The sequence below is a fragment of the Leopardus geoffroyi genome, chromosome B1, assembly GCF_018350155.1.
Source record: "Leopardus geoffroyi isolate Oge1 chromosome B1, O.geoffroyi_Oge1_pat1.0, whole genome shotgun sequence".
In the NCBI taxonomy this organism is placed as follows: Eukaryota; Metazoa; Chordata; class Mammalia; order Carnivora; family Felidae; genus Leopardus; species Leopardus geoffroyi.
Window position 1 is genome coordinate 18,631,904 of NC_059327.1, and position 20,397 is coordinate 18,652,300.

Sequence of the window (20,397 nt, forward strand, 5' to 3'; positions counted from 1 at the left end):
TAGCCCTTTTAGGTGTTTGGTTACGTTATTTATTTGAGATTTTGCTTGCTTCCTGAGGTAGTCCTGTATTGCTATAATCATCCTTCTTAGAACAGATTTTGCTGCATCCCAAAGATTTTGGACCAGTGTTTTTATTTTCATTTGTTTTGTGATTTCCTTGTTGATTTCTTACCCAACCCATTTATTGTTTAGTAGTATGTTATTTAGCCTTCCCATACTTGTGTTGTTTCCAGATTTTTCTTGTAATTTATTCCTAGTTTCAAACTGTTGTGGTTTAAAAAGATGCATGATATGATTTCAGTCTTTTTAAACTTAGACTTATTTTGTGGCCTAACATGTGATCTATTCTGGAGAATGTTCTGTGTGCACTTGAAAAGAATGTGTACTCTGCTGTTTTTGGATGGAATGTTCTGAATATATTTGTTAGGTCCATCAAGTTCAATATGTCATTCAAAAAAGCTTCCTTGTTGATTTTCTGTCTGGATGATAGATGCATCATGGATGTATTGATGTAAATGTGGTATTATAGTCTGCTATCACTGTATTACTGTAATTTTCTACCTTTATATCTGTTAATAGTTGCTTTATGTATTTAGGCACTCCCATATAGGTTGTGTAAATATTTATAATTGTTATATCCTCTTGTTGGATTATTCCCTTTATCATTACATAGTATCTTTCTTTGTTTCTTGTTACAATGTCTGTTTTAAATTCTATTTTGTCTGACATAAGTATTGCTACTCTAGCTTTATTTTTACTTTCATTTGCATGCTAAATGTTTTTCCACCCCTTCATTTTCAGTCTGCACGTGTCTTTAGGTCTGATTTGAGACTTCGAGTCATCATATAGATCAGTCTTGCTTTTTTATCCAATCAGTCACCCTATGTCTTTTGACTGGAGCATTTATTCCATTTACATTCAAAGTAATGATCGATAGGTATGGGCTTGTTGCTTTTTTGTTATTTATGTTATATGGTTGTTTTTGTAGTTTCTATTGTTCCTTTCTTCTCTTGCTCTCTTCCCTTGTGGATGGCTTTTTTTTAGTGATATGCCAGGATTTTTTCTCTTCATTTTTTGTGTATCTATTACAGGTTTTTTATTTGTGGTTACTTGTAGGTTCATACATAATGTGTTATGCATATGGCAGTCTATATTAAGTGAATAATCCCTTAAATTTGAACCCATTATGAAAACCCTAAATTTTTACTCTCCCATGGCTTTTATGTATTTGTCATTCTTTGTATCTTTTTATTTTTATAAATTCCTTAACTGATTTTTATGGATGTAATTGATTTTACTCCTTTTGTGCTTTAGCCTTTATACTATATACTAGGTGTATAAATAATATACCTGTTTATTATGTGTGAATTTATCTTGCAAATGTTTCCTTTTCATAATTTTCTTACTCTTAATTATGGTTTTATCTTTCCACTGAAAGAATTCCCTTTAATGATTTCTTGTAAGGCTGGTTTAATGGTGACAAACTTCTTCTTCAACTTTTGTTTGGTGAATTCTTTATTTCTTCCTATACTCTGAATGACAGCCTTGGTGGGTAGAATATTCTTGGTTGCAGTATTTTTGGTTTTGTTTTTGACTTCTAGTACTATGAATATATTATGCCACTGCTTTCCTACAAAGTGTCTTCTGTGAAATCAACTCATAGCATTATGGGGCTGTATAACTGTTTTATTTTCTCTTGCTTTTAAAATTCTCTATCATTACATTTTGTCATTTTAATTAAAATAATATTACATAATTATTCTGTATTTTGCCGTGAAAATCCTTGGGTTGATTTTGTTGGGGATTCCCTTTGCTTTCTGGATCTGGATGTCTGTATCATTGCCCAGATTAGAAGTTTTCAGTGATTAGTTCTTCAAACAAATTTTACACCCTCTTCTCACTGTCTTCTTCTTCTGGAATCCAAATAATGCAAACACTATTATGTGCGATGATGTTGCTGACTTCCCTTTAACCTATTCTCACTTTTTATTATTCTTTTTTCTTTTTGCTATTCAGCCTGCTTATTTTCCGTTATTCTGTCTTCCAGCTCACTGATATGTTCTTCTGCCTCCTATAATTTGCTATTTATTCCCTCTAGTATCTTTTTTTTTTTATACATTTCCGTTATTGAAGTATTCATCTCTGATTTTTTCTGCATTTGCATCTCTTTGCTGAAGATCTCACTGAGATCCTTAACTCTTTTGTCAAGTCCAGTGAGTCTCTTTATGACCATTACTTTGAATTCTTTACCAGGCATATTGCTTTTTTTTTTTTTTTTTCTGTTTCATTTAGCAGTTGTGCTGTGCTTTTATCCTTTTCTTTTACTGGGGACATTTTCCTCTATCTCCTCTTTTTGTCTGAGTCTGTGTTTATGTATTAGCAAAGTCACCTACATCTCCTGATCTTCAAAGTATTGGTTTATGAAGAAGTCCTGTGATGCTCTATTGCATAACGTCCCCTGTTCACCAGAACCACACCCTTCAGCTATGTCTGCTATGTGTGTTGTGTGCACCCCATTGTTGTTGATGAGCCACAATTGTGTTTCGTCCTGTAGCCTGGAATGGCCCACTTTGTTTGTTGCTGGCGCACCGAGCAGGGTTTGGTCCCTGTGCTGTTAAGGGGCCAGTCTGGGGCTGCTGTGGTATGATAGTAGGTAGTGTCAGTGGTCACAGCAGATGCCAGCCCCAGGCCAGTCTGCCCAAGCTGCAGTCATACCAAGCTATTGGTGCTCTCCCAGCCTTGTCTCCTGAGAGGCTTTTATTGGTAGGCAGAGCCAGCAGTCAGACCAGACCTTGCACCCTTTTTTTTCTGCTGGAGCTTCAGTCACCCCACCCTTCAGGGCTCTCTCTCCATGCTTTCCCCTAAGAGTGGGTGCGACCAGCAGTCAGACCAAATGCCTACCCCCACTCTACCTGTTGGGGCTTCAGTTGCACTGGTATATGTTGTTATCTTTCCCTGTCTCCAGGGCAGTTGTCACTAGAGTGATGGCAGTCCCTGCTGGGCTGCTTGCAGGAGGAGATGGGCCTAAGCCACTTTGGAGTGACTTCTGCCAAATGGACTAGGTTGGATGGAGTAGATCTGAAGGAGAATGCAGGGGTGGTGTGCACAGTGTTAGCAAGTTAGGTGGAGGGTGTTTGCGCCGGTTCCTGCAGGTGTCAAGCTGTCTAGGATGGGGGGGGGGGTGGGGGTGGGGGGGGGGTGGGGGAGAGGTGCCTGCCTGCTCTTTTGTTCTTAGACAGGTTTTCTAAACATCTGTAATCCCACCATGTGTTCTGAGATTAGTAAATAAACCTCCTTCACGTATACCCCAAGTGCTTTTCTCAAACTGCTGCTTCGATGCTGTATGTTCCAGGGGGTTGTTTGTCATGATGTCTTTAACGGTGTGAACTCAGTTTCTTATTGCCCTCTGACTCTTCGAGGGCTAAGCCCACTGATTTTTAAAGTATCTGGGGTTAAGCCCCACTAATTGTCAAAACTCATAAAGTGAAGCCCTGATGATTTTCAAACTAAATGCTCTGGGGACTCGTCTTCCCAGAGCAGGTTCTCTGTGCCGGGGATGCCTGGTGTGGGGTCTGCTCCTTTCCCTTTCCATGCTTGTGGTGCCCCTCTCATTTGAGGTCTCACTGGGAGTTTGGTTCCTTACTGTCTCCGCCCCTCCTACTATTTTCTCTGTGGTCTCCTGTCTGCGACTAACTGTGGGAAGTCTGTTCTGCCGGTCTTCAGATCATCTTCTGGGTTAGTTTCACTGAGGTAGTGTTCTCCAGGTGTTTGTGAGATGAGGTGAGCTTAGGCTCATCCTACACCACCATCTTCCCAGAAGTCCTTATATACAGTCTTGAAGTTTTTCAGTTTAGTGCTGAATATTGGGTTCTGGCTTATCAGCCAGATCATATTTCACTAAAAGGTTACATCTTCTGATTTCAGTATCTAGGACACCAAGTGAAATCTGCAAATCCCTGTTCAGAATGTAATAAAAGTGAAGATGACCTTTTCCCAAATGGATCATCATGATGATCATAGTATTTGGAGAATGAAAGATAGAAATAAAAGCAATTAGCTGATGTGTATGTGTGTTGTATATGTTTAATTGAACAGTAGGTATGTCATTTTTCAAAAAAGACTCTCATTTCTGAAAATTTTTTTCTCCCTCAAGATTGAAAGAGGAATAGCTCATTTCCCATCAGGATATAATCTGTATTTGGTATTTTAAAATAATACCTTTTCAAAAAAAGTTGTGTGTGGAATTTTTTGTTTTGTTTTGTTTTTAGTTTCTCAGAGAAAAGTGTGTGCCCTGGAATTAGATTAACCAATACTATTTTTGGTCACATCCTTATATTTGTCTGTGGTACCTCTGTGTTTTTATAAAATACATATTTGGGGCACCTGGGTGGCTCAGTCGGTTAAGCGTCCGACTTCAGCTCAGGTCACGATCTCGCAGTCCGTGAGTTCGAGCCCCGTGTCGGGCTCTGGGCTGATGGCTCAGAGCCTGGAGCCTGCTTCCAATTCTGTGTCTCCCTCTCTCTCTGCCCCTCCCCCATTCATGCTCTGTCTCTCTCTGTCTCAAAAATAAATAAACGTTAAAAAATAAAAATAAAAAAACAAATGTATTTAAAAGGGAAAATACATTTACTTAAGAACCTAAACTGTCTTTGCCAAGTTGAACACTTGCTGTGTTCTCATTAAATGTTTTCCTAATTTCTTTTAGGGGTCTTCGATATTTCATATGCTTGTCCCTAGAATACACAGACTTGTCCAACTTGTCTGTCCAGACAAGTCCAGATTGTTATATTTTTCACAGTTGTGGTCATTGTGGCACGTATTTGCCTCCCTGTCTTCTTCAAAACTGCTGCCTAGATCTTGGCTATAGTGTAAGATTTATTGTCTTTGAGCTGCCTCTGCTTCTGAGCTGCTGACGCCCATTAATCAGTTTGACTTACTCACCCTGGTGCTATCTGGAACTGTGTGCTTATATTAGATAGGTTGTGGCTGGAGTCCATCCGTTATATTTCCAGGCTCTAACTTCTCTGTACGATCCCAGCTTAATCATGCTGGCAAATATCACTCACATATTATAGAACCCCCTTGTATCCCTTATAGGGATACAACCCCTTCACTTAGCTCTGAGGGGTTCTATAAGGGAAAGTTCCACATGGGCTTGGATTATACACCTGATAATTCAGAGCTAAATCTTGAAAAGCTTCAGATGTCATTTACAATCTGTAGGCACTGCAGAACTGTATATTTTAAATAGAGACATCTCCTCTGATGGTCTTCTTAAATCATGGAAAGCTAAAACAATGAAACCCAAGTTCAGTGTATCTTTGCCTTAGATAAAAAAAAAAAAAGCAGTCAGATTTGCATGGTTGCAATTCACCTCATTCACCTATGGTGCATTGATTCTGACATCTAATTAAATTGATCAGCCACAATGATCACTAAGGCAATTGTTTGCCAAGCATCACTGGCAAAACAAATTTAGCTTATACTTGTGATGTACTCCATTGTTTCTATCCAGAAGTGGAAACAAATAAGGAACAGGAAATTGAACATAATTTGAATTAGGAAACTGAACACAATTCTGTATCATAATTTGTATGTGTATAATAACCACTGTGCATTTTCTTGTTTCTTACTTTGTGAGTCTCCATAATATTAATTTCAGGAGGATTGCCATTTTCACAGTTAATTCAATTTTGCCAATGTTTTCTTTCAAAAAAATGTGATATTCAATTTAATTGTCTTTAAGAAAAGACTAGAATGGTCTTTCAACTTCTAACATATGTTTTTGTTAAAATCAATCTTTATTAAAGCAAATACCATTTAAACATTCTTTTGCAAACATTTAATTCAAATAGTTTAAATAATGTATATTTAGTTTGAATATTTCATAACAATACATCAATACTTTCACTCAGATTCTGATAACATGTAAAAAATATTCTTCAAAACAATAATGAAACTCCAGAAAAAGCTGTCAGTAGAACTAAGGATGACTTTTTGGCTTCAAGTTTAATATAGAAACTAGATCCAATGGTGAAATCCAAATAATTAGCAGAAATTAAAATAAAATGGAGGGTCTTAATTTTTCTCAAGACTTTTTTTAAAAGTCATTAGTAAAACAGTAAGTTTATTCATGGGCATTTGTATTCTGTCCTTGTGTGAGTTAAGAAAATATGTGTGGGGGCATGTGATATGTATATTTTTTCTAACGTCAGAGTAGTCAAGATATGCTTTTTTATTCAGAAACATATACAATAATTGTCACAAAAAATAGTCACTCTCATTCATCAAAATTGTCTTTATGTGGCAGGAGAATGTTTATGCGTCTCTTCTATAGTCTTTCTTCCTTTTTTCCTTCAATAGGAAGGGGTCTTTGTTAGAAAGAGTGAAGGGGCCAGCCAAAGCTTCGTAGTATAGCATGCATAATTCTCAAGACAAATCTTATGGGTGAAAAAGTGTCTATTTCTTCTATAGCTGTATGTAATTTTTATTTTGAGAATCTCATTTCATTAGGTAGCAGACACATTCATTCATTAAGAGTTTTCTCTGACATTTTGGGTACCCTCTTTCTCCAGGGTGAAATCTAGATTCTTGGAAGCATTCTCTATGTCAAGTCTATGATGTGAAGGAACCTCTTGTCCTTGGTCATGATCATCCCTGCACATTGTTGTCTGCAGAGCTATGCATCTTCTCATTTGGATTCCCTGGCTACCACTGAACCCTCTCTTCTCTGCCTGTATAGCTCCTTCAGCTGTTTCTTTGTCCCTTGTTGGTAAACAGAAGTATTTGGCTATTTAGCCAGTCCTCTAGAAGCCTTAGGCCCCACGTACAGATCCCCATGAACTTTGGGTGAGAGAGCTTTAACACAGCATACGGACATCTTACTTTGTAATTTCTGGGGTATCAGACGGGCTGCTCTTTCTCTGGACTCAACTGATGATTAGAGGACCCCTCTGATCTCATATTTACCAAATTTAACTGGGATTTCTATTATATTACTAGGAAGTATGTCCTTTCATGGTAAGCAGAGGAGTAGAAACATTTAAGGGGAAGATGGAGGCGGTGGGAAAGAGCTGGGTCAGAGAATGGCAGGGAGCAGTGGCAGTGTCCCATAGACATGACTCCCCATGCTCGTTCATGGGGGACTAGTCTCTATGGGCAAACAGTCTTCTTGAGGGGAAAAGTAGGGTCATGTTTTATAGCATCTTCAGGACTCAAAGGTTTTTGTGTGTGTGTGTGTGTGTGTGTGATTTGTCTTAATTTCTTTTCCTTTGAAAATTTATACCCTTCCCAAACCAGCCTGTGTAGCTAAAGACACTGAGTATACATGTGTGTATACAGACACATATACATATACATATATAAATATGTAAATATGCTGAACTCTTCTTTCCAAATTAGGTATTTTTAAAGTAGCTGATTCTAAAAAATAGGTCAAAATTCATAAAATTCTATATATTATGTATTGTTTCTATAGACTTATTACCCTTGACATCTTCAAGCTTCCTGTCTACCCTTATTCTAGTTTCAAACTCATACACATATACACATAGGTTCTAGTCACCCTGATTACTTCATGTTATCTCCTATATCAAGGACTTCTGTCTAGAACATTCTTCCCTTCTACTCATAATCAGTGCTTCACTTGGGCCATTTCTATTCATCTTTAGATCTTCATTATGGGTGATATGCTCAGGAAGTTTCCTTATCCTTAAGTTTAAGCTAAGAAACCCTTACATGTGTGTGCCCATAGTATCCAATAGCAGTTTGTACTTTATTGTCATAACATGTATAGCATTGCCTGTAACTGTCCAGGTTCTCAAAAAATCTAAGCTCTAAGGGAAGGTTTTATGTTTATTTTGTTCACTGTTCTAATCTTGTGCTCAGCACAGGGCTTGACAGATGGTATAATTTTTGAAAAATAGGGGCCTCTGGGTGGCGCAGTCGGTTAAGCGTCCGACTTCAGCCAGGTCACGATCTCGCGGTCCGGGAGTTCGAGCCCCGCATCGGGCTCTGGGCTGATGGCTCAGAGCCTGGAGCCTGTTTCCGATTCTGTGTCTCCCTCTCTCTCTGCCCCTCCCCCGTTCATGCTCTGTCTCTCTCTGTCCCAAAAATAAATAAACGGAAAAAAAAAAAATTAAAAAAAAAAAAAAAGAAAAAGAAATATTGAGTATAGGTGAGTCAATGCAAAAATCAGAATCAAGGAATCTAAGCAAGTCCTAAGGAAAGTTATATTAGAGTAGGTGATCTAATGACATCAAGAAACTGGCCTCAGAGAATGGAAGTGTCCAGGTCTTAGACATGAAGGACAACTTCTATTTTGTTGTTTACTGAATAGAATATAGTCAACTAAAGGTTGTATTGGTGGCTTAAAATACTTATTAAATCTAGGCCATATAGAAGATGACTTTACAGACAAGTAGTGATTTGACTGGCACCAGTTCAGTTTATCACATGTAAGTAGTTTGGCATAACATAAAAAATATATAAAGAGGATGAAAGCATTTAATAATTTGGTAATTATAAAAGAGACAGTGAAAACAGTGTAAAAATAGTTTTACTACAGTAAATACAATAAACATTTCAGTAACAACCAAGTGAAACCAAAAGAAACCTTGTCTAACAGATGAGAAAGGAAATTGAATGTCCACAATGAATAAAACTTTAAGTAAAATAAAAGAATGAAACTAATGCTTAATTAGCCCTTCATATAATTTCATCCCCATCCAAGTTGTGCAAATAATCATTTATTATCCTGTTGTCGCAGATAAGGAGGAAAGGTGCCAAGAATTTATTGCAAATAGAAATGGTATAACAAAAACCATGATGACTTACTGCATTCTTATCAAGTACCAGTCCTCACGTTAAGGGGTTTACAGTCATTATCTAGTATTAGCCTACTAATTATTCAATAATCTAGAACAAGGTTTTAATAAGGCTATTAATTGCCTACAAATACAGCATAACCTTTTATTATAATGTTAACTTTCCTGTCTAAAGTTTTTAATTCTTTGAAACAATTGTTTTGGTTTTTAAAAGGCATAATATAAACAAAAGAGCCTAAGTACAATTAAAGTAATAAGTGTGAAAAATGTGGTATCGTTTGAAAAATACCAATTTTTCTTTTCCTTCTCAAGTATATTACTTCCTTCCCAATTGCCCCAAGGGATCAGTCAGACTCAAGAGAGATCATGATTTATTACAGAAGGCATGCCAAATTAAAAAGTTAGATATAATGTAACATCTCACATGCAAAATAAGATTTTGCAGCAAAATGAGACTTACAAGCTGGACTCTGGGAAGGAATTTTCTACACTTCTTTAGTTCTCCTTTGGCTAAGCGTAATTCTGAATGATTGCAGTCATGGAGATAATAGAGTTTATTTCTCAGTATAGAAAAGCATTTTCCACTATGAGGGTCAAGTCTTAGGTTTGTTGTCTTTACATAGAAGGAATATATGATCAAGAAGAGTGGGGAAAAGCAAACTCCTTTCTAATCTTGGAGGATGGAGAAGAGGAGAGAAACAGGAAATGAGACGGAAGGAGGAAAGACGTCAGGCAGGGAGGTGTCTCCATGTCTCTTCCTGAGACTCCAGCCCACGTAAAGGTGAGCAAGAGGAGGGTCGGGTAAACTGAGGGAATGCAAAGGGCAGAGGAGCATCAGTAGGTTTAAGACTTTTGAGGATTTGCTCTTTAGGGTTTCAGCATCATGTGAGATGGGCCACATAGTTAAAAAGAGGATCTGTTGACCCTACAGGGAATGCCTACATTACCTTTGAAGCCTACATCATGGATATGTGTAGAAACTGGTTTAAATGATTTATGTGGAAGTATCCATTTAATCTTCAAAAAAAATTATGAACTTGGGGAAGACATTTTTTTAATGTTTTTGTTTGTTTTTGAGAAAAAGACCGAGTGTAAGAGGGGGAGGGGCAGAGAGAGAGGGAGATACAGAATTAGAAGGAGGCTCTAGGCTCCCAGCTATCAGCATAGAGTCTGATGCGGGGCTTGAACCTACAAACTGGAGATCATGACCTGAGCTGAAGTCGGATGCTCAACAGACTGAGCCACCCAGGTGCCCCAGGAAGACATTTTTTATAAAGAGGAAACTTGCCTTAAGTCACACCACTAAGAGGAGAAACAGGAATGACAACCTATGCCATTTGGAGCTAGAATTTGTACATTTAATCACTGTGCTGCATGAATGGAAACTAAGTTGTCACCCCAGAATGTTAACAAAGAGACTCTTTTTCTATTTATTTTTATTTTTATTCCAGTATACAATATACTGATGCAACAATTCTGTGTATTCCTCACTGCTCATCATGATGAGTGTACCCTTAATCACCTTTACCTATTTCACCTATCTCCCCCCTGGTAACCATCCATTTGTTCTCTATAGTTCAGTCTTTTGTTTGGTTTGAAAGGATATATGCACCCCTGTTTATTTCAGCATTATTTACAAGAGCCAAATTATGCAAGCAGCCCAAGTGCCCATCAATATATGAATGGATAAAGAAGATGTGGATACACACATGCATGCACACACACATACACACAGTTACAGTGGAATATTATTCAGCCACAAAAAAATAAATTCTTGCCATTTGCAACAAAGGAGATGAATTTAGGGAGTATAATGCTAAGCAAGATGAGTTAGAGAAAGACAAAATACCATATGATTTCACTCAGATGGAATTTAATAAATAAAACACAAGGACTGTCGAAGTTATTAGATCTAATCTCAGTTTCAACCAATTTAGACATTTAGTTTTTTTAATGCTCCCTCATGAATAGGACCTTATTGGGAGTGTAAAATGAATTATAAAGCAATAATAGAAAAATGAAATTCCTGTATAAACATGTTTCCTTCACATATACACAGGTGTATATACATACACACACACATATACACATATATATTCATATACACACATTCACATATGCCTTCAACTTCTTTTTCCCTAGAACTCTTAGAATTATCTATTTTTCTATTTCTTAAGCAGCTGTTAGCATGGGCTCCTGAGTCACCAAGCACGACTCTATCCAATACAAATTAAACCTCAGAATAAGTATTGAGTCTACCTGCCTTGTGTAATGGTGTCCTGGAAGAGTTCAGTGATGCAATTCATCCCCTAAATATTTATTAAGCATCCTTCATGGGAAGGCACATTTCAGACTTTGGGATATATAATCAACATACATTGCAATATGGGGAAAACACTCAATAAACACAATATAAAGTAAATTATAGAGAATTTTAGAGGGTATGAGTGTGATTGGAAGAATATAGTAAAAGGTAAGGAGGATAGGAATTACACATTTGGGATTTCAATTTCAAATAGAGTGCTCATTTAAAATAATATTTTAGAGTATTGCAAATTAGATAATCTGGGACAGTAACCTATATCTGGAATTAAAATAGATAGCTGTAAAATCCAAAATGTATGGGGAATATTTTCTAACTTTTAAGTTGTAGCAAAGTCACTAAAATATCTTATTTTCATGAAGGATTGGGCAAGAGGATTATTTTAAATTGAAATATAGTGAACATATAGTATTATATTTTTTGCCTCATTATATATATATATTTTATTTCCATTAGTAGTTGTGTAATTTAATATATTACATGCTAACTTAGCCATTTTCTTTGAAGCAGAGAAAGAAGCTGATAAACATTCCAGTCTTCACATGACAATGAATAACCTTTTATCAAGGCTGCATCAATTCAAGGGCTCTCACTCTTTAATCAGGGCAAGTAGACTTAAGGAATACGTATATGAAGGAGAGTTCCTTTCTTACATTCAATTATGCATTATATATCTTAACATAAGGATAATGGGATCACCATGGATATTTGAGGACCATAACAACCTTGGGTCTCCACAGAGTCCATGATCACTTGAACATACAGTATTATATTAGTTTCAAGTGTATAAAAATTATAATTCTACAATTCTATACATTACTCGGTGCTCATCACAGTAAGTATACTCTTAATCCCCTTTATCTATTTTAACCACCCCCCTACCTGCCTGTCCTCTGTCAGCCACTAGTTTGTCCTCTGTATTTAAGAGTCTGTTTTTTTGTTTGCTTTTTATTTGTCCATTTGCTTTATTTCCTAAATTCCACATATGAATGAAATCATATAGTATTTGTGTTTCTCTAACTTATTTCACTTAGCGTTATACCCTATAAATCCTTCTATGTTGTTGCAAATAACAAGATCTCATTCTTTTTCGTGTGTGATTAAGATTGCATTTTATATATGTTTATACCACAGCTTCTTTATCCATGTATGGTGGACACTTGGGTTGCTTCCATATTGGCTGTTGTAAATAATGCTGCATTAAACACTGGGGTGCATATATCTTTTTGGATTACTATTTTTGTTTTTAGAGGCAGATACTCAGTAGTGGAATTACTGCATCATATAGTAATTCTATTTTTAATTTTGAGGGACCTTCAAACTGTTTTCTACAGAGGCTGCACCAATTTGCATTCCCACTGACAGTGCACAAGGGTTTGTTTTTCTCCACATCCTCATCAACACTTGTTATATCCTGTGTTTTTATTTTAGCCATTCTGAGATATATGAGGTGATATCTCATTGTTGTTTTAATTTCCATGATGATGAATAACAGCATCTTTTCATGTTTCTCTTGGCCATCTGTACATCTTTGTAAAATGTCACTCAGGTCCTCTGAATTTTTATTTAGATTGTATTTTTGGTGTTGAATTGTAGGAGTTCTTTATATATTTTGAAAAATAGCCCCTGATCAGATACACAATTTACAAATATCTTCTCCCATTCAGTAGGTTGACTTTTTGTTTTGTTGATGGCTTCCTCTGCTTGTGTAAGCTTTTTATTTCAGTGTAGTCCCACTAGTTTAATTTTGCTTTTGTTTCCCTTGCCTGAAGAGACATATCTAGAAAAATACTTGTATGGCTTGTGTCAAGTAAATCACTGCCTATGTTTTTTCCAGGAATTTAATGGTTTTAAGTCTCATACTTAGATCTTTAATCTGTGTTGAGTTTATTTTAGTGTATGGTGTAAGAGAGTGGTCCTATTTGATTGTTTTACAGGTGCTTTCCAGTTTTCCCAGCATCATTTGTTGAAGAGCCTGTATTTTTCCTAGTGTATATTTTTACCTCCTTTGTCTTACATCAATTGACTGTATAATTTGGGTTTATTTCTGAGATCTCTAACCCTTTGATCAGTGTGTCTGTTTTTGTGCGAGGACCATATTGTTTTGATTATTATGGTTTTGTAATTAATCTTGCAATCTGGGATTGTGATACCTCCAGCTTTGTTCTTTCTCAAGATTTCTTTGGCTCTTTGGGGTCTTTTGTGGTTCCTTACAAGTTGTAGGATTATTCTAGTTTTGTGAAAGATGTTTTTGGTACTTTGATAAGGATGCACTAAATCTGTGAATTGCTTTTGGTAGTATGGACGTTTAAATAATATTGGTTCTTCCAGTCCATGAGCATGGGATATCTTTCCACTTGACTGCATCTTCAGTTTCTTTCACCAGTGTTTTATAGATTTTAGCGTACTGGTCTTTCACCTCCTTGCCTAAGTTTATTCCTAGTTCTTTTTTTCTTTTTGGTGCAATTATAAGTGGAATTTTTAAATTTCTCTTTCCAGAACTTTTTCATTAGTGTGTAGAAATATAACTGATTTCTGTGTATTTATTTTGTAACCTGTGACCTAACTGAATTCGTTTATCAGCTCTTTGATAGCTTTTTGATAGAGTATGTAGGGTTTTCTACACACAGTGTCATGTTATCTGCAAACAGTGAAAAAGTAATTTGGTTGCCTTTTATTTCTCTTTCTTGTCTGATTGCTGTGACTAAGACTTTCAGTACTCTGTTGAATAAGAGTGGAGACAGTGGACATATTGTCCTTCCTGATCTTAGGAGAAAAAAGTTTGTCACCATTGAGTACAATGTTAGCCTTGAGTTCTTCATATATAATCTTCATTATGTTGAGGTATGTTTCCTTTAAAACTACTTTGTTGAGAGTTTTTATCATGAATGGATGTCATATTTTGGCAAATGATTTCTCTCTACCTAGTGATATGATCATCTAGTTTTTATCCCTTCTCTTATTAATGTGATATATACATTGATTGATTTGCAAATATCAAACCATCCTTGCATCTCTGGAATAAATCCTACTTGATTGTGATGAATGATTTTTTAAATGTATTGCTGGATTTGTTTCACTAATATTTTGTTGAGGATTTTTGCATCTGTGTTCACTAGAGATATTTTTATATAGTTTTCTTTTTTTGTAATGTCTTTATCTTTTTTTTGACATGAGAGTAATGCTAGTCTCATAGAATGAGCTTGAAATTTTCCATCCTCTTCGAATTTGGGGGATGGTTTGAGAATAGGTATTAACTCTTCTTGAAATGTTTGGAAGAAATCACCTGTGAAGCCATCTGGTCCTGATCTCTTGTGTGTTGGGAGTTTTTACGTTACTGTTTCAATTTTATTGCTAGTAATTGGTCTGTTCATATTTTCTATTTTTTTCTGATTCAGTTTTGGGAGATATATTTCTAGGAATTTATTTCTTCTAAGTTATCCAATTTCTTGGCTTATAATTTTTCATGGTATTCTTTTATAATCCTGTGGTTTATTTTATTTCTGTGATGTAATTTCTTCTCCTTCATTTCTGATTTTATTTATTTGGGTGTTCTTTCTTATTTTTTTTGTTGAGTGTGGCTAAAGTCTTCTCAGTTTTGTTGATCTTTTCAAAGAACTAGCTCCTGGTTTTGTTAATCTATTCTACTCTTTTCTTTTTCTTTCTTTTTTATTCTCCATCTCTTTATTTCTTCTCTGGTCTTTATTATAATTTTTTTTCCTTCTTCTGGCTTCAGGGTTTGTTTCTATTTTATTTTTTTCTGGACACTTCAGGTTTAAATTTAGGTTATCTGAGATTTTTCTTGTATCTTGAGGTTGGCCAGTATTGCTATAATCTTAGAAAAAGCTTTTGCTGCATCTCAAAGGTTTTGGGCCATTGTTTTCACTTCGATTTGGCTCAGTGTGTTTTTAGATTTCCTCTTTGATTTCTTGGCTGGCCCATTCATTGGTTAGTAACATGTTACTTAGTCTCCACATATTTGTGTTCTTTACAATTTTTTTCCTGTGATTAATTTCTAGTTTCATACTGTTGTGGTCTGAAAATATGCATGATATTATTTCAGTGTTTTTGAGTATATTGAGACTGTTTTGTGACCTAACGTGGTCGATTCTAGAGAATGTTTCATGTGCACTTGAAAAGTATGTATTCCATTGTCTTGTTGAATGTTCCTTTTATCATTATGTGGTGTCCTTCATTGCTCTTGTAGTGTTTGTTTTACAGTCTGTTTTGTTCAATGCAAGTATTGCTACCCCAGCTTACTTTTTGCCTTCATTTGTATGGTAAATGTTTTTGCCCCCTTCACTTTTAATCTGCATATGTCTTTAGGTCTGAAGTGAGTCTCTTGTAGCCAGCATATAGATAGGTCTTGTATTTTTTTTTTTTTTTCTATTTAGTCACCTTATATTTTCTCATGGAGCATTTAATCCATTTACATTCAAAGTAATTATTGATAGGAATTTGTTTTATGGTTGTTTTTCTGTTTCCTGTTCGTTCCTTTCTTCTCTTGGCTCTCTTCCCTTGTGGTTTGACTTTCTTTAGTGATAATGATTGGGTATTATTCTCTTTATTTTTTGTGTATCTATTAATAGCTTTTTGAATTGTGGTTACCATTAGGCTCATATATAACATCTTAGGCATATAGCAATCTGTATTAAGTTGATAGTGGCTTAAGTTTTAACCCATTCTAAAAGCACTGAATGTTTACTCTTTCCACCCCACATTTTATGTATATGATGTCATATCTTATGTCTTTTTATTTTGTGAATCCCTTGACTTTTTTTTTTTTTAGATATAATTGATTTTACTGCTTTTGTGTGTTAATATTCATACTGGTTTTATAAGTGATTAATCTACTTCTTTCATTATGTTTATATTCACCTGTAAATTTTTTTCCATTCCTAATTTTTCCTCTTCCTCACTTTCTGCTTGATTATGACCTTTATTTGCACTGAAGAAATTTCGTTAACATTTCTTGTAAGGCTGGTGTAGTGATGATGAACTCCTTTAACTTCTGTTTGTCAGGGAAATTCTTTTTTATCTCTTTCTATTCTAATGGTAGCCTTGCTGGGTAGAGCATTCTTTGTTGCAAGTTTCTTTTTTTCCTTTCAGAACTTTGAAAATATCATGCAACTCCCTTCTGGCCTGCAAAGTTTCTGCTGAAAAATCAAGTGATAGACTCATATGGTTTCCCATGTACATAATTGTTCTCTTTTATAGGTTTTAAGATTCTCTTTTCATCACTATGTTTTACCATGTTAATTATTATAAGTCTTGATGTGACCTGCTTTAATTAATTTTGTTGGGGGATCTTTGTACCTCCTGGATAGACATCTATTTCTTTCTTTAGGGAAGTTTTCAGCTGTTTTTCCTTCAAATATCTTTTTGCCTCCTATTCTCCTCTCCTTTTGGGACTCCTTATGATGTGGATGTTACTATGCATGATGATGTAATTGAGTTCCCTTAATCTATTGTCATTTTTAATTTTATTTTTTTGTTTTTGTTCAGCTTGATTGCTTTCCATACTCTACCAGCTTGCTGACCCATTCTTCTGTGCCCTCTAATCTGCTGTTGATTCCTTTTATTATATTTTTAATTTCATTTATGGAGTTCTTCAATCTGAGTAGGTTGTTTTTTATATTTCTCATCTCTTTGTTGAAGAGCTCACTGAAATCCTCCACTGTTTTCTCAAGTCTGGTGAGTATCTTTATCAGGCATATTGCTTATCTCTGTTTTAGAGCTCTTTTGCTTTATTTTGCCCTGTTCTTTCATTTTGGGATATTCCTCTGTCTCCCCATTTTGTATTAACTCTCGGTATGTGCTTCTGTGTGGTAGGAAAATCAGTTAAATCTCCTGATTTTGAAAGTAGTGGTTTCATGAAGTGTTCCTGTGGTTCCTTAATAACACAGTATCTCCTGTTCACCAGAATCAGGCACTTCAGCATATGTCCTATGTTGGTTGTCTGTGTCCGAGTTGTGGCTGAGCCTCATTTGCCTTCAGTCCAGTTGGCTCCCATTGGCCCACTTTGCCTGTTGTTGGTGCACCAGGAGGGTTTTGTCTCTGTGCTGAAATGGGATCTGCCTGGGGCTGTCATGGGCTAGTAGTTTGGTAATATCAGCAATCAGACCAGATACCTGCCCCTTCCCCTATTTTATCTGCAGTAGGACCAATATGCAGGGTGTTCTCCCATGCCTTGTTTCTGGAGAGACTTCCTTGGTGAGTGGGGCTGGCAGTCAGACCAGATGCCTTTTGCCATTCCATTTGCTGAGGCTACAGTTGAACTGATCGGCAGGGTACTTTCTCTGCACTGCCAGCTGTAAGGTTTGGCTGCTGGAACTGCAGGTGCATTAGCGTGTGGTCACCTTCTCCTCTTACCAGGGCAGGAGTTATTTTGGAGTGGTGAAAGCTGGGGCTGCTTGCAGGGTGTGTTGGGGCAGGAGCTGCTTTGGAGGAATGCCTGCCAAGCAGGGTAGGTTGGATGAGGCAAGTACACAGGAGCATGCCATAGCAGGCTATGTGGTTGCAGCAAGATAGGTGGAGAATGTTCACATAGGTTTCTGCAAGTGTCTAGCTTTCTAGACTAGTGTATGGGGAGAGAAATGACACCTGCCATCTCTTTTGATCTTGGAGAAGTCTTCTAAACATCAGTTCATGTTCTGAGATTAATAAATCTTAGGCAAAAGGATGTTTAAGTCTTCAAAAATACATCTTAGCTCAGTAGAAATGAGAAAGTGATGCATACAGATATTGATAAAGAGTGCTAAAGAAACCAGGACCTGAGCCAGTGCTTTGACAAGGCTCCAGTATGTTCACACCTCCCTGTATCCATATGTGTTGGTAGTGCCTTCTCATACAGAGTCTGTGGTTGGTAACTGATTACTTTAATAAATATGAAATGAGCAAATAAGATGAATGCAGGAACTGTAGAAGTGCTTGTGCATTAATGCTACTTTATTCGTGCTCTTAGACCCCTGAGACCACCAAGCAAATAAGTCCAGACTAGGCCTCTGGAGTATGATAGACACCCAACCAACAGTCATCGACCAACTCAAATATCTGAGAGGCCAGGCTGTCTCCGCTGACCCTCAAGCTGACCACGGTTATCACAGATGCTCAGATGACTGTACCTGAGACCAGTACCACCAGTACCTTCCAGCAGAGTCTAGCTCATGTTTCCTACCCACAGAATAATGAGCTAAATAAATGGTTGTATTAAACCAGTCAGTTTGAGACAGTGTTACAAAGCACAAGCCAACTGACACTTATTTAACCACTTCAATGCTGACAGCCTGTTAGCACATTTTAACCAGGAATTACTTAACCTCAGTAAGCTTTTAGAATTTCCTCAGTTTGTAAATGTTTCATAAAAACAAGCTGGTTGCTATGTAAAGGAAATTACATATCCTTATGCATACATTTTTTGGTTGTTGTTACCTAGGTAGACAACCAGTAAATACAATCAAAGTCTTAGGAATATTTACAAGTTCTAGGTAGACATTTATCAAATTTTCATTATTATGTCTAGGCACATTCTTTGCCCACTACATCCTATGTAGTAGTTACCTGCTAAGTGCACATCTATGCAACGCATTTGTCAACTCAGAAGAACAAGGCCAGCAGTTATGCTTGATTATACAGAATAAATACATAGTGTGAAAATTGAAATTAGACATGCTTATTAGAAAATGTAATGATTATTTCTATTCCAGGACCAAATTAAATAAAACGCCTTATTGATCTGGATTGAATTTCAATTTGCTAAGGTTGGTGCTAGCCAACTCCTGTCCTGCAATGTCTGAATAGAAATGCTTGCAAGTCCAATAACCTATTCATCACAGGTGATAAAAAAAAAAGTCAATAAATTACTTTTTACTACAGGAGAAATTTCTGCTTTATATGCCAACAAAGAGTTGAAATGCCAGAAGCAGTTGAGGACTAAATTACTAAACACTTATTTTATCACATCAGAACGTTAATGCCACTGCTTGATTACAACAAGCAATCCAATTGCATGAATTTGGACTCTAAGGCACCCAGGCTTTTATATTCATTAGAAAAGTTATTGATTCTGGAAAGTTACCACTAATAAAACTACACTATTTTCTCAGCATGTTATATAGGCACCGACAGATTATTTGATCAATGATATTGAGCAAAGGCAAAGTACTCATTGCCTCTAATCTCTTTTCCCTCCCTTCTAAATTATACGTTGGTCTCAACGGCAGCTTGATGAGTAAACATGGACCCTATGTGAGCCCAGAATGTACCCCTCTGTGTACAACAGAAGGTTCTTATTTGGCCTCACACAGCTATATATGATTTTTGATAGTAAAACTGAAGTGTTTTGATTAAAAAATAAAAACCTAAAGTTAATATGAAATTATGTTAGTAAAAATTGTACATTTATACAAAAGTATAATTTTGTTATGATTTGGTTTTAGCAAAGTCATATATAAGTTATGCACTTGCACTTATCAGCTGCTTGAATGTCAGTGGAAAAATACTTCCTTTTTTTCTATTTTCCTATATTTTTTTATTTTAGAGGGAGAGGGGCAGAGGGATAAAGAGAGAGACAGAACCTTAAGCAGGCTCCACATTGCACAGAGCCTGACATGGGGCTTGATCCCATGACCCTGGCATCATGACCTGAACCGAAATCAAGAGACAACCAACTGAGCTACGTAGGTGCCCCTGAAAAGTTACTGTTTCATCGGTTAAAGAATACTAGGAACTTCTATGAATGCTAGAACTCCTAGGAAAATGGTGAGGTAGGAGGATCCTAGGTTCACCTTATCCCACGGACGGACCTACAGTATAGCCACATCAAGAACAGTAGGAGGGGGGAGATGGGGCAGGGAACCAAACTCCTAGTGAGTCTAACCACAAACAGAAGGGGCACCATAAGCAAGCAGAGGGTAGAAGAGCAGAGCCCAACCAGGTATCCTAGGCATGGGGGACCTGCACTGGGAAGACAAGTCCCTACAATATTTGGCTTTCAAAACTAGCAAGGCTTAATTCCAGTACTTGAAAATTCCGTGGGCTTAGCTCTGGGAGCACTGAAAGCAGTAAGAAATTGAAATTGCCCTTAAAGAGCCAGTATAACAAACAACCCCTTGGAGAAACAGCATAGAAGCAGCAGTTTCAAAAGCACCTGGGGTGTACATGAAGATTTTTTTTTCCATTCCCCAAATAATTTAATTCTATTGGATTTTCTCCTCAGCCTATAAGGGTCTTCAAACCTTGATCATCTTA

General features: G+C 36.6%; 1 long non-coding RNA gene across 2 annotated transcripts in view; it reads left to right on the forward strand.

Moving 5' to 3' along the window:
* LOC123585782 overlaps window positions 1-20,397 on the forward strand; it is a 134,456-nt gene that overhangs the window by 86,128 nt on the left and 27,931 nt on the right. The window contains exons 3-4 of one of the 2 annotated variants that reach the window (XR_006706426.1): window positions 9,449-9,606; window positions 18,855-18,983. This is a non-coding gene — a long non-coding RNA (uncharacterized LOC123585782). The remainder of the gene's footprint in view (window positions 1-9,448; window positions 9,607-18,854; window positions 18,984-20,397) is intronic. The other variant, XR_006706425.1, reaches the window with a different exon arrangement.